Genomic DNA, 16,016 nt, shown 5'->3' with positions numbered 1-16,016 from the left:
CAGCCGTACAATCGTGGGTCACTGCAACCTCCACCTCCTGGGCTCAAGTAATTTTCCCACCTCAGCCTCCTGAGTAGCGGAACTGCAGTTGCACACCACCACACCCTACTAATTTTTGTATTTTTTTAAAGATGAGGTTCCACCATGTTGCCCAGGTTGGTCTTAAACTCCTGGGCTCATGTGATCCACCCACTTCTGCCTCTCAAAGTACTGGGATTACAGGCGCGACCACACTCAGCCTACTTACTAATATTAAATAGGGTAAAATACCTTAACAATGGAGAGATGTGGTGGCACAAGCTTAACCAAATGATCAAACAGCACTAATGCGAGCTGACAAGATATGCCTCCTATGTGATGCAATAAAACATACACAATGCCACCTACGTTATACTCTTGTCGAAAGCATGCTTCACCTTAAGCAATTACTAGAAAACAATCAAACAAATCCAGAATGTCAGACATTCTATTAGACAACAGACCTGAACTCTTCAAAAAAGTACTATCAATGGAGGGGGATTCTTCCAGGTTAAGAAAGACTATTGATACATAATAACCAAATCTACTTGGTGGTCCAATAAACACCTCAAACTTATCACATCCAAAATGAATTCCCATCTCTACCCTACCTGAGCTCTGCCAAATATGCTCACCCCATGGTATCTCCCATCACAGTAAACAGGAATTCTGACCTTTCAGATGCTCAGTTGTTACTGTCATGCATTACCAGAACACTAGTCACTATGTGCTTTGATCCTTTACCTATACAAAATTTTCACAACTTTTCAAAATTTTACACTCAACTGCTTATCCTTAGGTGATTTTTTTTTTCCAGGAAAGTAATAAAATAACTTAAGAAATATCTTTGATGATGCAGAGATGAGGGAGGGAATAAGCAGCCACTTTTCAAAAGGTTACAGCAGCTCATACATACTATAGTTAGACATTTATCCGTAAGAATGGAGAAAAGAAGGATGAAGAATAACAAGTGAGCTGTATGGTTTCACACTAGTGGGAGAGAAACTGTGGGGCTGGGGAACAATGGGTTAAAGGTCAGTCCACATTCAATCTCTTTCACTGCCAGGCTTTATGACTATCCCTTCCCCAGTGACTACAAAGGTAAGTATGAAGGAGGAGTTAGGGAGAAAGATAAGGAAGTCAGTTTCACCGTGTTCAACATGAGACATCCAATCTAGAGTTTTAGTTAAAGGCAATGAGAAGTAGGAGGGCAAAAGAGATGGAGAAGTGGTCAAAAGGTATCTCTACAGAAAAGGTGGTTAGATACCAAGGCAAGTAAAACAAGCAAAAGTGGACACAATGGGATAAAGAGTAAGAGCTGAGACAGATTTCTAGTCAATACCGGGGTGAAGGGTGGGGAAACAGGTTGGGAAGCTCCAAGAGAAACTATTGAAATTATAAACGTGCAGAAAGCCACATAGCAGGAACTACATGTTACAATCCAAGGTCTAGGAAAAGCCACATAAAAATGAAAGAAAAAACTTATTATAAAGTATTGATTCAGAAAGAATGAAAATATTAACCCCTTGTTAGACGTATAGTTTACAAATATTTCTCCCATTATATAGGTCGTCTCTTCATTCTGTTGACTGTTTCCCTTGCCACACAGAAGCATCTCCGTTTGATGTAATCTCATGTGTCAGCATACACTGAGCTCCACAGAAACAACACCAGGACAAGTGTGAGCCAGAGAGGCACTGAGCAGCTCTATGCCTTGCTGAGGAAAAATCACTGAATATGGGCAAAAATCCAAAGAAGTCAAGAGACAAAATATCATCATACACATTCTTTGTGCAAACTTGCCAGGAGGAGCACAAGCAGCAGCACCCAGATGCTTCAGTCAGCTTCTAAGGGTCTTCTAAGAAGTGCTCAAAGAGGTGGAAAACCATGTTTGCTCAAGAGAAGGGAAAATGTGAAGACAGGGAAAGACAAACCTGGCCCATCATGAAAGAGAAATGAAAACCTACATCCCTCCTAAAGGGAAAACAAAATAGAAGTTCAAGGATCCCAATACACCCAAGGGGCCTACTTTGTTTGGTCTTTTTCTTGTTCCTTTCTGAGTATGGGCCAAAAATCAAAGGTAAACATCCTGGCCTATCCACTGGATATATTGCAAAGAAACTGGGAGATGCAGATAACATTGCTGCAGATGACAAGCAACCTTACGGAAAGATGGCTGTGAAGCTGAAGGAGAAATACAAGAAGGATATTGCTGCATACCAAGCTAAAGGAAAGCCTGATGCGAAAAGAAACAGGAGTCATCAAGGCTGGAATAAAAAAAAAAGCAAGAAAAAGAACGAAGATGAGGAAAATGAAGAGAATGAGGAAGAGCAGGAAATAAAGATAAACATGATGATGACAAATCAGTTGGTTCTAGCAGGATTTTTTTTTTTTTTTTAAGAAAAAATCGAAATGTAAGGCTGTATATTTTTGTTTTCGAAGTGTACAGTGTCTTTTTTGGTACAGTTAATACACTACCAAACATGTCTTTAGATAGTCCTGTCCTGGCGGTATTTTCAATAGCCACTAACCTTCTTGGTATAATATGGGGGTTATAAAATGGCATGGAAATTTAAAGGTACTTGGTGCACAGCACAAATCAGTTACATATGGGGATGGTAGTTTCATCTTCAGTTGTTGTCTCTATGCAGTTTACATGAAATAATTGTTCTGTTAACTAAACTAAATACCACTCTGTAACTGCAAAAACAAAAAGCTGCAGCTGTTTTGTTAAAATTCTGAATGCTTCTAATACAATTTTTTATTAAGAAAATAACAATAATGCCATTTACTATTTTTGCTTTCGTTGCCTGTGCTTTAGAGGTCATACTCAAAAGTCCTTGCCCAGACTGATGTCATGAAGCATTTCCCCTATGTTTTCTTTCCATAGTAGGTTCACAGTTTTAGGTTTTATATTTAATTCTCTAATCCCACTTTGAGATGATTGTTCTATATGGTGAGAGACAAGGTTCTAGCTTCATTCCTCTGCATGTCACTATACATCTGACAAGGGGCTAACATTCAAAAAGGATAAGGAATCAAATAACTCAATAGCACAAAAATAATAATAATAATAATAATAATAATAATAATAATAATCCAATTAAACAATGGGCAAAAGCCCTGAATAGATGTTCTTCAAAAGAAGACACATAGTCAAAAAGTGTAAGAAAAAAATGCTCAACATCACTAATCAGGAAAATGTAAATCAAAACCACAATGAGAAAGCACTTCACCCCAGTTAGAATGGCTATTATCAAAAAAGGCAAAAGATAAGCTGGTGAGAATGTGGAGAAAGGGGAACCTTTACATACTGTTGGTGTTAATGAAAATTAGTACAGCCATAAAGGAAAACAATACGGAGGCTCCCCAAAACATTAAAAATGGAACTACTATATGATCCACCAATTCCAGTACTGGGCATATATCCTAAGGAAATGAAATCAGTATGTGAAAAGATATCTGCACTCCCATGTTTACTGCAGCAGTACTTGAAATAGGCAAGATATACAATTAATCTAACTGTCCATCAAAGGATATGTATATACATACACACATACACACAATGGGATACTACTCAGCCATAAAAAAGACAATCCTGCCATTTGCAACAACAGGAATGAACCCAGTGGACATTACGTTACATGAAATAAGCAAGGCACAGAAAGAAAAACACGACATGGTCTCACTCATATGTGGAATCTAAAAAAATTGATCTCATAGAAGCTGAGGCTGGGCGCAGTGGCTCACGCCTGTAATCCCAGCACTTTGGGAAACGGGGGCGGGTGGATCACCTAAGGTCGAGAGTTCGAGACCAGCCTGACCAACATGGAGAAACTCCGTCCCTACTAAAAATACAAAATTAGCCAGGCGTGGTGGTGCATGCCTGTCATCTCAGCTACTTGGGAGGCTGAGGCAGGAGAACTGCTTGAATCCAGGAGGCAAAGGTTGTGGTGAGTCAAGATCGTGCCATTGCACTCCAGGCTGGGCAACAACAGCAAAACTCCATCTCAAAAAAAAAAAAAAAGAAGAAACTGAGAATAAAATGGTGGTAACCAGAGGCTAAGGGCCTAGGGGAGAAATGCTGAGATGTTAGTCAAAGGACACATAATTATAGTCAAATAGGAGGAATAAATTTCAAGAGAGCTATTGTATAGCAAGGTGACTACAGTAAATGACAATATACTGTATTCTTGAAAACTGTAAAGAGAGTGGATGTGTGCTCTCACCACAAAAATGATAACTATGTGAGGTAATGCATTTGTTAATTAGCTAAATTTAGCCATTCCACTATGTATATATACTTCAAAACATTATATTGTACACAATAAAAAATATAGTATTATCAATTTTTTTAAAATGTGCTGAGAATGTGGAAATGGAATCATGAAATAATTTACGTTTAAAAAGATGAAACAAACTTCACGGAAAGGACAAAAATCAGGTAAATTCTCTGAAAAAAAAAATTAAAATGATTATGGGGTAACACTAAAAATTTAGATCTAGGTAAAAGTACCTGCAAATGGGTGAATAATTTATGCTATTTTTACTTAAAAACATAAGCTGTATTAAAAGAAAGATTTACAGTTTTAATTTGGGGTTGTTTCTTCCTCTGTTCCCCAGACCTGTAGATTCTGTTCTTTAGAGAAAGTTGAACGCTGTTTATCCCGTTACTATAAAGTATTTTGGTTAAAAGTTTGCTCAATCAAATACAACGCTGTCCAAAGACAACACTCCTGGAACTGAAATGTATTCTATACTATACTCGTCACCACACGCCTCCATCCATATTCATCCCACACACTTACAACTACTAAGTACCCAACTCCCAATATATACAAGGTCTGCGTATTTGCTGCCTGCTACACCCTGATGCTGTTGTTAGCAGTCTCAAAAACGCCCATACAAGCTTTTCACGCCTCTTACCAGTCTTCCTCCTCCCTTTCCAGCCACTTTTTCCTCATGTGTCAACAACCACCCCATGCACACACACACACGCCTGCTTATATATTTTACTTCTCTGTCCCCAAGTCAGTTTCAAATTTCCTATCATGCTATTTTATAATCTAAAAGCCTTCTCCTTTCTATCTGCCAATTTTTAAAATTTTCTTCCCATTTAAACTACCAAGAAGCCTATCAAAAATCATACAGTTCAGCAAATGTTGTCTTCCTCCCCCAGGACATCTGTTTCAACCAACCAATCTGTTTAAGAGGTATATCAAAAAAAGTAAACAGATAAACAAAATGTTAAAGAAACATAATGTATCTTTTTTTTTTTTTAGAGATGGAGTCTCGCTCTGTCGCTCAGGCTGGAGTGCAGTGGCGCCATCTCAGCTCACTGCAATCTCCGCCTCCCAGGTTCAAGCGATTCTCCTGCCTCAGCCTCTCAGGCAGCTGGGACTACAGGCACCCACCACCATGCCTGGCTAACTTCTGTAGTTTTAGTAGAGACAGGGTTTCACCATGTTGGTCAGGCTGGTCTGGAACTCCTGACCTTGTTATCCACCCACCTCGGCCTCTCAAAGTGCTGGGATTACAGGTGTGAGCCGCCACACCCAGCCGAAACATAATGTATCTTAATTAATGAGCTTACAATTTAAGTTCAGTCCAGATATGTATAACCTATTTAGCAATGCTAATACTGTGAACTATAAAATGTTAATATAGCTACAAACACATAAAATATTAAGAAACTTTACCAGTTTAAACACTGAACTTGGCATCAAATCCTCTGAGTAATTTTTAAATTAATAATCCCTAACCAGGACCCTACTATAGAAATCAATTAATCTTGAGCACAACAAAAAAGTAAAGAACAATTCCAGTATTAAGTTCCAGCAGAAGAAATCATTCCATCAAATACTTCTGTTAGTTGTACACTTAACAAAAATCACTGGCCATTATTAGGCACTTCAGGTTTTTTTCTTAATGAATGATCCCTGTTTTCTTTAAAAAAAAAAAAGGACTGGGCACACAGGCTCACACCTTTGGAAGGCTAATGTGGGAGGATCCTTTGAGGCCAGGAGTTTGAGACCAGCCTGGGCAACATAGTGAGACCATGTCTCTACAAAAAATGTTTAAAATAAGAAAAAACAGATGCAGAATATAAGACATTTCTCATCTGAATTTAGGTAGGCTATCAAAGAAGACAAAGTATAATGATTTACATTATAAACCATTCTGGCCATAAATAAATAGCAAAAACAGAAACAGGAAAAAGGATAGAAGAAATAATCAGGCTGGGTGTGGTGGCTCACACCTGTAATCCCAACACTTTGGGAGGTCGAGGCCGGTGGCTCACTTGAGGCCAGGAGTCCAAGACCAGCCTGGCCAACATAGTGAAACCCTGTCTCTACTAAAAGTACAAAAAAAAAAAAAAATAGCTGGGCTTGGTGGCACACACCTGTAATCCCAGCTACTGGGGAGGATGAGGCATGAGAATCCCTTGAACCTGGGAGGCGGAGGTTACAATGAGCCCACATCGAGCCACTGCACTCCAGCCTAGGCAACAGAGCGATAGAGGGAGACTCTGTTTCAAAAAAAAAAAAAAAAAAGGGGGAAATAATTGGGTAACTGGAAAGCAGGCAGAAATACAATCAAGTGTAAACTGGTAAAGCAAATTCAAAACCAAAATTTAAATCTGAAACAAAAATTAGGAAACAACAGCAGAAGCATCTAAGGAAGCAAGCAAGTTTTAACTAAAATGACATTTTCATTGGGTATGTTTAAAAGATGTGTGCCATGAAGTCTTAGAAATAGGGTGGACTTAATGACTTTTTCTTGATTGTTATAAAAATGTAGAGAATGTTATAAGAATTATAAAATGATTGTTATAAGAGTGTAGAAAATATTCCACTTCAGGCCAGGCATGGTGACTCACACCTATAATCCCAGCACTTTGGGAGGCCAAAGCAAGAGGACTGCTTGAGGACAGGAGTTTAAGCCCAGCCTGGGAAACATAGGAAGACACTTCCTCTACTTAAAATTTTAAAATTTTTAAAAAAGAAAAAAACTCCATCATCATTACCCAAAATCTACTCAATATTAAAAAATAATTTTAATACAAAAAAAAAGAAAGAAAATATTCCAATTCAGAAAGGAAGAAATATGACCTTTAATTTGGCAATGAGTTTTTCCATACTCCAAATTTATGATCCTTCAAAGAAAAAATTAAGCTAGTATTCTATTAAAGTTAACAATTTGTCCTCTGTGAAAGACACTGTTAAAAGAACAAAAACACTGAGAAAATATTTGCAAAATACAAGTCTGATTACAGACTTGCATGCAAAATATACAAATAATTCTGAAAACTCAATAGACCAACTACACTTTTAAAATGAGCTACAGAGCTGCACAGATACCTCACTAAAAAAAAAATTATATATATACACACACACACATACACCCACATACGCACGCACAGATGGCAAATAAGCACTCAAAAAACTGCTCAACATCATATCGTTATGGAACTGCAAATTAAAACTACAATGAGATACCACCACACTCCTATTAGAATGGCTAACATCCAAAAACTAACAATACCAAATACTGGCGAGGATGTAAAACAGGAATTCTCATTCTTTGCTGGTGGTAATGCAAAATGATACAGCCATTTTGGAAGACAGTTTAGCAGTTTCTTACAAAGTTAAACATGCCCTTACCATAGGATCTAGCTATCATATTCCTAGGTATTTACCCAAATGAGTAGAAATCATGTCCACAAAAAGTCCCGCATGTAAATGTGTATAGTAGCTTTATTCATAATTGCTCCAAACAGGAAACAACGAAGATGTCCTTCAACAGGAGAAAGGATAAACGAGCCGTGAGACATCCATGTAATGGACTATTATTCAGTGATAAAAGGAAATGAGGGCTGGGTGCAGTGGCTTATGCCTATAATTCCAGCACTTGGGAGCCTAAGGCAGGCGGCTCACTTGAGTCCAGGAGTTCAAGACCTGCCTGGGCAAGAAAGAAAGACCCCCATCTCCACAAAAAAAGTAGAAAAAATATTAGCCAGGTACAATGGCACACATCTATAGTCCCAGCTACTTGGGAGGCTGAGGTGCGAGGATCACTTGATCCCCAGAAGTTGAGGCTGCAGTGAGTCCTAATCATATTACCACACTCTAGCCTGGATAACAGAGCAAGACCCTGTATTTAAAAAAAAAAAGAAAAAGAAAAGAAAACATAACAAAAAAGAAACGAGTTATCAAACCATGAAAATATGTATCTTAAACATATGTTGCTAATTAAAGAAAGCCAGTATGAAAAAGCCACAGAATGATTTCAATTTACAGCATTCTGGAAGTCAAAACCGTAGACAGTGAGTGCCTGGAGTAGAAGGGGACACAGAATTCCATAGGTGAAGCACAGACGATGCTTTTAAGTCAAACCTATTTTGTATACAGTAATACAATAATGGTGGATATATGACATTATGCGTTTGTCAAAACCCATTGGTCTTTGCAATGAAAAGCGTGAACTTCAAAGTATGCAAATTTAAAAATATCATTGGCCTGGGGCAAGATTCCAGGATGGAAAGCAGATGTGACAAGAATCTAATAGTATTACAAACACATGAAACAACCTCACTTAACAGAGTGGGGGGGAAATGCTGACATAAGTTACTTTGGAAATCAGTGGAGTCTCTAAGAATATGGGCAGAAGGGGCTGGGGGTGGTTACACCCATAATCCCAGCACTTTGGGAGGCCAAGGCAGGAGGATCACTTAAGACCGGAAGTTTGACACCAGGCTGGGCAACACAGTAAGGTGTGTCTCTACCAAAAATTTAAAGATAAATAATTTTTTTTATTTGCAAAAGGAAAAATAGGCAAAAGGAACTGCACAAAAGTTGATAAAGTTCTTTCCCCAGGAGTGCAAGTTAAATATCTTGATACTGCTATACATGTATACTGGAATAAAACAAGTAACTCAATGGTGGATAGCAGGTATCAGGTTTCTCAATGTTGGAGTCAAAATTTACAGATAAGCAAGAGGAGGCTAGAATGATCCAACGGATTAGACTTGGAGACATCAGTAGGAACTCATTTTTAGTTTACCACAGATATATAAGTGATCATATATAGAAATATTACAGACGTGTATCTACACTGCTTGATATTATACACACCTATTTCCTGGCTGTCAATAAAAATGACAAGCTAGCAGTAACAAACACACCTAGCACTCAGCTGTGGCTTCTTGCATCATTCTCCCAATAAAAGGACCAGAGGTCTTCGGAGAAATGGCGGATTCTAGGAAAGGGGCAAGAACTATGCAAGATGGGCAGGTACAAGGCATCATGTAGTGTGCCATAATGACTTTCCCACAAACTAGATTTTAAGTACTTGATTTAAATGCTTATTACTAGGCAATTGTGTTCTGAACCTAAAACTCAATTTAAAATTAATGCCATGCATATCTAGCTCATATTCATAACAACATCTTACATTTTGCTGCCCCATGTTTAAATAAACAACTTACAAATGTACTTATTTTGTTCTTTACCTTTAAACAGAGTTTATGCAAATCACAATGCCTGTTTTTCTCATCAAAACATAAATTACATATTCGAGAAGTACTAGGGTTCTCCATTATTGAATAGTTATTATATCTTCAAATACTCCAGCTTTTTTTTTCTTTTTGGAGAGGCAGGATCCTGCTCTGTCAACAAGGTCAAAGTGCAGTGGTGCCATCATAACTCACCATAGCCTCGACCTCTGTGCCTCAGGCAATCCTCCAGCTCAGCCTCCAGAGTAGCTAGGACCACAGGTGCATGCCACCATGCCCAGCTAAATTTCTAATTTTTCTGGAAAGACAGGATGTCAGTATTTTGCCCAGGCTGGTCTGGCACTCCTGGCCTCAACCAATGCTCCCACCTCAGCTTCCCACAGTGCTGGAATTACAGGCATTAGCCACTGCACCCAGCCTCAAACTTATTTTCAAATGATCTCCTATACATGGAGATGTAAATGCTGACTCAGATATACAGCAAAGCAGAAAGTGAGGACCCGCTGTATTTTTTTTTTTAATTCACCAGCATGGGCAAACTAGTGAGACCCTATCTTTACAAAAAAATTTAATAAAAAATTAGCTGGGCATGGTGGTGCAGGCTTGTAGTCCCAGCTACTCAGGAGACCGAAGTGGGAGGATCATTCAAGCCCAGGAGTTCGATAGAGGCAGAAGTGAGCTGTTCGTGCACTCCAGCCCGGATGACATAACAAGATCCCGTCTCAAAAAAAATTCACAAACTCAACACTTTATATTAAACAGCCCTGACCAAGCCCTTTCTGATCAAAAGACACCAAAGATTAAGCTGTGTTTTCATCCCTTCACATCTACTTGCACACACTAATAGAGTGTTAATGTGACAATGAAAGATACCAAGAAGACAGCCTATACAATAAAAAACCCATAATGAGTTAAAAAAAAATCTAAGGAACAAAAAAACATTTTTCTTGAGCCAACAGGTTAACAGCCTTTTCCCTTCAGATTCCATTATTTCATCAAAAGCTCCCCATGTCCAAAATAGTTCCACATTATAAGCCTTTAAAACTATCCTTCTAGCTGGGCATGGTGGCTCACGCCTGTAATCACAGTACTTTGGGAGGGTGAGGCGGGTGGATTACCCGAGGTCAGGAGTTCGAGATCAGCCTGGACAACATGGTAAAACTCTGTCTCGACTAAAAATACAAATATTAGCCGGGTGTGGTGGTACATGCCTGTAATCCTAGCTACTTGGGAGGCTGAGGCTGCAGGATCACTTGAACCTGGAAGACGGAGGTTGCAGCAAGCCAAGATCGTGCCACTGCACTCCAGCCTAGGCAACAAGAACGAAACTCCATCTCAAAAAAAAAAAAAAAAAAAAAAAAACCAAGAAACTATCCTTCCATGACAATCACTCTGTGTCTACATTTTTAAGCTTTCTCTTCACTCCCTTCTAACTGCACTCCAATCAATGGCTTCTTCCTTCTGTACCCCTCAACACCACAAAGTCCTATATTTTAATTTCTTAATAAGAATTTTCTATAATAATCCATTTTTTAAAAGAAGAAGAAACAAATTAACCTTTTTTTTTTTTTTTTTTTTGAGACAGAGTCTTTGCTCTGTCACCGGGGCTAGAGTACAGCGGCACAATCTCGGCTCACTGCAACCTCTGCCTCCTAGGTTCAAGCGATTCTCCTGCCTCAGCCTCCTGAGTACCTGAGATTACAGGTGCCCGCCACGGTGCCAGGCTATTCTTTGTATTTTTAGTAGAGACAGGGTTTCACCATGTTGGCCAGGCTGGTCACGAACTCCTGACCTTGTGATCCACCCACCTTGGTCTCCCAAAGTGCTGGGATCACAGGTGTAAGCCACTGCTCCCAGCCAAAAACTAATGTTTTTATAGTTCACATAATTTTTATCTTGCCTCTGGGACATCTCGTCTACCTGTTTGTGTAGTAACACCATCTGAGTTTTTCTTGGGGAAGGCACGCACACCCATAGTCTTAGTCCATGTAGTTACATAAGTTACATAATAATAAGAAATCAGGCAGGGTGCGGTGGCTCACCCCTATAATCCCAGCACTCTGGGAGGCTAAGGCTGGTGGATCACCTGAGGTCAGGAGTTCGAGACCAGCCTGGCTGACACAGTGAAACCTCGTCTCTATTAAAAATATAAAAATTAGCCAGGCATGGTAGCATGTGCCCAGCTACTTGGGAGAATGAGGCAGGAAAATAGCTTGAACAGGAGGCCGAGGTTGCAGTGAGCCGAGATCGCACCACTGCACTCCAGCACTCCAGTCTGGTCAACAGGGCAAGACTCAGTCTCAAAAAAAACAAAAAAGAAAAGAAATCATTACTCTAGTCTTTATAAAAGTTCAATGGAACTTTCGATTTCCTAACAACTTATTCTAGAAGAAAAACATTCACTTCACAACACTACTGGCTACTCAGGTATCATCTCCTCCCCAATCCATTTAGGTATTCTGAAACTACACACATTACTCTCTTGATCTTCTAAATATCACTTACATTCAATCACTTTCATGTGTTTACCAATCCCCCATGTTTTAAACAGATATAATCCACAAAATAAAGGCAAAAACATCTGTAACTGCAGCAATTATTTAAGTCTGGCCACTGCAAAGTTCTAGTGTCAGACAACAGTAATTCACCCAAAAAAGGAGAAAACACTCTATAATGTTTAAATTATGCCAGTTTACTTCAAATAAACATTGGGATATCAAGAGTCATGGTGGGCAAAGAACCTGAATAGACATTTTTCAAAAGAAAATACAGACGGTCCCCAACTAACAATGGTTCCAGTTACAATTTCTTGACTTCATGGTGGGTTTATTGGAATATCAAATATCTTTGTTTTCTTTTGAGAGATGGAGGTCTCATTCTGTCACTTAGGTTGGAGTGCAGTGGTACCATCAAAGCTCACTGCAGCCTCGAACTCCTGGCTTCAAGAAATCTTCCTGTCTCAGCCTCCTCAGTAGCTAGGACTATAGGTATGTACCATCATGCCTAGCTAATTTTTAATCTTTTTAGAGATGAGGGTTTTGCTATGTTGCTCAGGCTAATTTAAATGCATTTTTGACTCACAACATTTCTGACTTATGATCAGTTTATCAGAACATAATACCATCATAAGTTAAGGAGCATCTGTATATAAGTGGCCAGTAAGAACCTGCAAAGACACTGAATATTACTAATCATTAAGGAAATAACACACACACACACACACACACACACAAAATGAGATACCACTTCACACCCAACAGGATGGCTGTCATTTTTTTAAAATTAAAAAATAGACCAGGTACAGTGGCTCATACCTGTAATCCCAGTACTTTCGGAGGCCGAGGCAGGAGGATCACTTGAGCCCTGGAGTTCAAGACCAGCCTGAGTAACATAGCGAGGCCCTGTCTCTACAAAAAAATTTTACAAATAGCCAGGAATGGTGGCACATGCCTGTAGCCCCAGCTACGCAGTAGGCTGAAGTAAAAGAATCGCTCAAGCCTGGACGTTGAGGCTGCAGTGGGCTGTGACTGTGCCACTGCACTCCAACCTGAGCAACAGAGCAAGACCTTGTCTCCAATAAATAAATAAATATAACTAAATAAATATCGAATGTTTGTGAGGATGTGGAGAAACTAAAACTCTTGTGCTTTGCTGGTGGAAATGTAAAGTAGTACAGCCACTGGGGAAAATGGTATGGTAGTTCCTCAAGAAAACTGAAAATACAATTATCACATTATCCAGCAATTCCACTTCTGGGTATACACCCACAAGAATTGAAAGCAGGAAGTCAAACAGATATTTGTATATCCATGTTCACAGCAGCATTAATCACAATAGTCAAAAGGTGGAAGCAAACTAAATATCCATCCATGGATGAATAAACAAAATGTGATACATAGTAAAATATTATTCAGCCTTAAAAAGGAAGGAAATTCTGACAGTACAATGTGGATGAACTCTGAAGACTATGCTTAGGGAAACTGCCAGTCACACAAGGGTAAATATTACATAATTTCATGTATATGAGGTACCTAGAGTAGTCAAATTCATAAAGACAGAAAGCAGAATGGTGGTTACCAAGGGATGGAGAAAGACAGCAACAAGAAGTTACTGTTTAATGGGTATGGAGTTTCAGTTTAGAAAGATGAAAAAGTTCTAGAGATGAAGGGTGGTGATGGCTAGACAACAAAGTTAACTTATTTGATGCCACACAACTGTACACTCAAAAATGGTTCAAACAGGAAATTTCATGTTATATATATTTCACTAAAGACATTGTAGTATATAATTTAAATCAACTTATACTCATCTACTCAAAAGCCACAACTAACTAAAATCCTCATGAATCTCTTACAAATCCTCTTTAAAAGAAAATATAGGGCCAGGCGCAGTGGCTCACGCCTGTAATCCCAGCACTTGGGGAGGCTGAGGCGGGCGGATCACAAGGTCAGGAGATGGAGACCATCATGGCTCGCATGGTGAAACCATCTCTATTAAAAATACAAAAAAATTAGCTGGGCGTGGTGGTGGGCGCCTGTAGTCCCAGCTACTCAGGAGGCTGAGGCAGGAGAATGGTGTGAACCTGGGAGGCGGAGCTTGCAGTGAGCTGAGATCACACCACTGCACCTCCAGCCTGGGTGACACAGCGAGACTCCGTCTCCAAAAAAAAAAAAATAGTAAATATTAAAAAGTAAATAACAAACTCTTAGAAAGCTGAAAAGTAGCTGGGCGCAGTGGCTCACGCCTGTAATCCCAGCACTTTGGGAGGCCGAGGCGGGCAGATCACAAGGTCAGCAATTCCAGACCAGCCTGACCAACATAGTGAAACCTCATCTCTACTAAAAATATAAAAATTAGCCAAGCATGGTGGTAAGTGCCTGTAATCCCAGCTACTCGGGAGGCTGAGGCAGGAGAATCGCTTGAACCCAGGTGGCAGAGGTTGCAGTGAGCCAAGACTGCACCATTGCACTTCAGCCTGGGCGACAGAGTGAGACTCTGTTTCAAAAAAAAAAGAAAAGAAAAGAAAAAGAAAACTGAAAAGTTGCACTTACGCTCCATGATTTGTAAGTTTTATTCAAATTAATTTTAACAAGAATAAAAACCAATAATGTAAACTAAAGCCAAAATTAGGTATCACTACACATCAACTACAATAAAGTTGTTTTTTTGTTTTTTTTAAAAAAAAAGACAATACACAGTGCTAGCAAGGATTCCAGAAACTAGAGTATTTATATAGTGTTAGTGAGAGTGCTAAATAGCACAGCCAGTTTAGTAGTTTCTTACAAACCTAAGTTCCTGTATACCACATCCTCGGCCATGGAACAAGCCTTAGTAAACTGCAAAGAACTGAAATCATGTAAAGTATGTTCTCTAATCACAATCAAATTAAATTAGAAACTCTTAAAAAGTATCTTAAAAACCCCAAAATTGTTTTTGGAATCTAAGCAACACACTTCTAAATGAGTCAGTAGTCAAAGACGACGACAGGCTGAACAAGTGGCTAACACATGTAATACCAGCTCTTTGGGAGTCGGAGGTGGGAGGATGACTTGAGGCCAGGAGTTCAAGACCAGTCTGGCGAGTTTTGAACTCCTGGTGAGACCCCATCTCTACAAAAACTAAAACAAACAAACAAAAAAACTAGCAAGGCATGGTGATATGCACCTGTAGTCCCAGCTACTAAGGGAGGCCGAGGTAAGAGGATTATAGGAGCCCAGGAAGTCGAGGCTGCAGTTTGTACTGCTGCACTCTAGCTTTGATGAGAGTGAAACAATGTCTCAAAAAAGAAAAAAGAAACCAAACGGGGAATGTGTACTGAATGAAAATGAAAACATGTAATTAAAATTGGTGGGATACAGCTAAAGCAGTGCTCAGAGAAAATTTACAGCACTAAATGCCAGAAAAACCAAAAAGTCTCACATCAATGACATAAGCTTCCACTCTAAGAAGGTAAAGAAGAGCAAATTAAATCCAAAGTTTGTAGAGGTCGGGGGCAGTGGATCACACCTGTAATCCCAGCACTTTGGGAGGCAGAGGTGGGCGGATCATGAGGTCAGGAGTTCAAGACCAGCCTAACCAACATGGTGAAATCCCGTCTCTACTAAAAATACAAAAATTAGCTGAGCATGGTGGTGCACACCTGTAATCCCAGCTACTGGGGAGGCTGAGGCAGGGAGAATGACTTGAACCCGGGGGCAGAGGTTGTAGTGGGCCGAGATTGTGCCACTGCATTCCAGCCTGGGTGACAGAGCAAGGCTCTATCTCAAAAAAAAAGAAAATGAAAAAAAAAGTTTGTAGAAGAAAAGATATGAAAAAGATTAGAGCAGAAAGCAATTAAAAGGAAACAGAAAAATGTAGAGAGAAAAATCAATGAAACCAGAGGCTGGTTCTTTAAGAGCAGTAAAACTGCCCAGGCGCAATGGCTCACACCTATAATCCCAGCACTGAGGGAGGCCAAGACAGGTGAATCACCTGAGCTTAGAAG

General features: G+C 39.5%; 1 protein-coding gene across 7 annotated transcripts in view; it reads right to left on the bottom strand.

The window, feature by feature from the left end:
• Positions 1 to 16,016, bottom strand: part of ARHGAP12 (Rho GTPase activating protein 12) — a 148,833-nt gene that overhangs the window by 125,993 nt on the left and 6,824 nt on the right. The gene's annotated exons all lie outside the window — the stretch shown is intronic.

The sequence above is a fragment of the Chlorocebus sabaeus genome, chromosome 9 (genome assembly GCF_047675955.1).
Source record: "Chlorocebus sabaeus isolate Y175 chromosome 9, mChlSab1.0.hap1, whole genome shotgun sequence".
NCBI lineage: Eukaryota > Metazoa > Chordata > Mammalia > Primates > Cercopithecidae > Chlorocebus > Chlorocebus sabaeus.
This window is presented reverse-complemented; position numbering and strand designations above follow the sequence as displayed.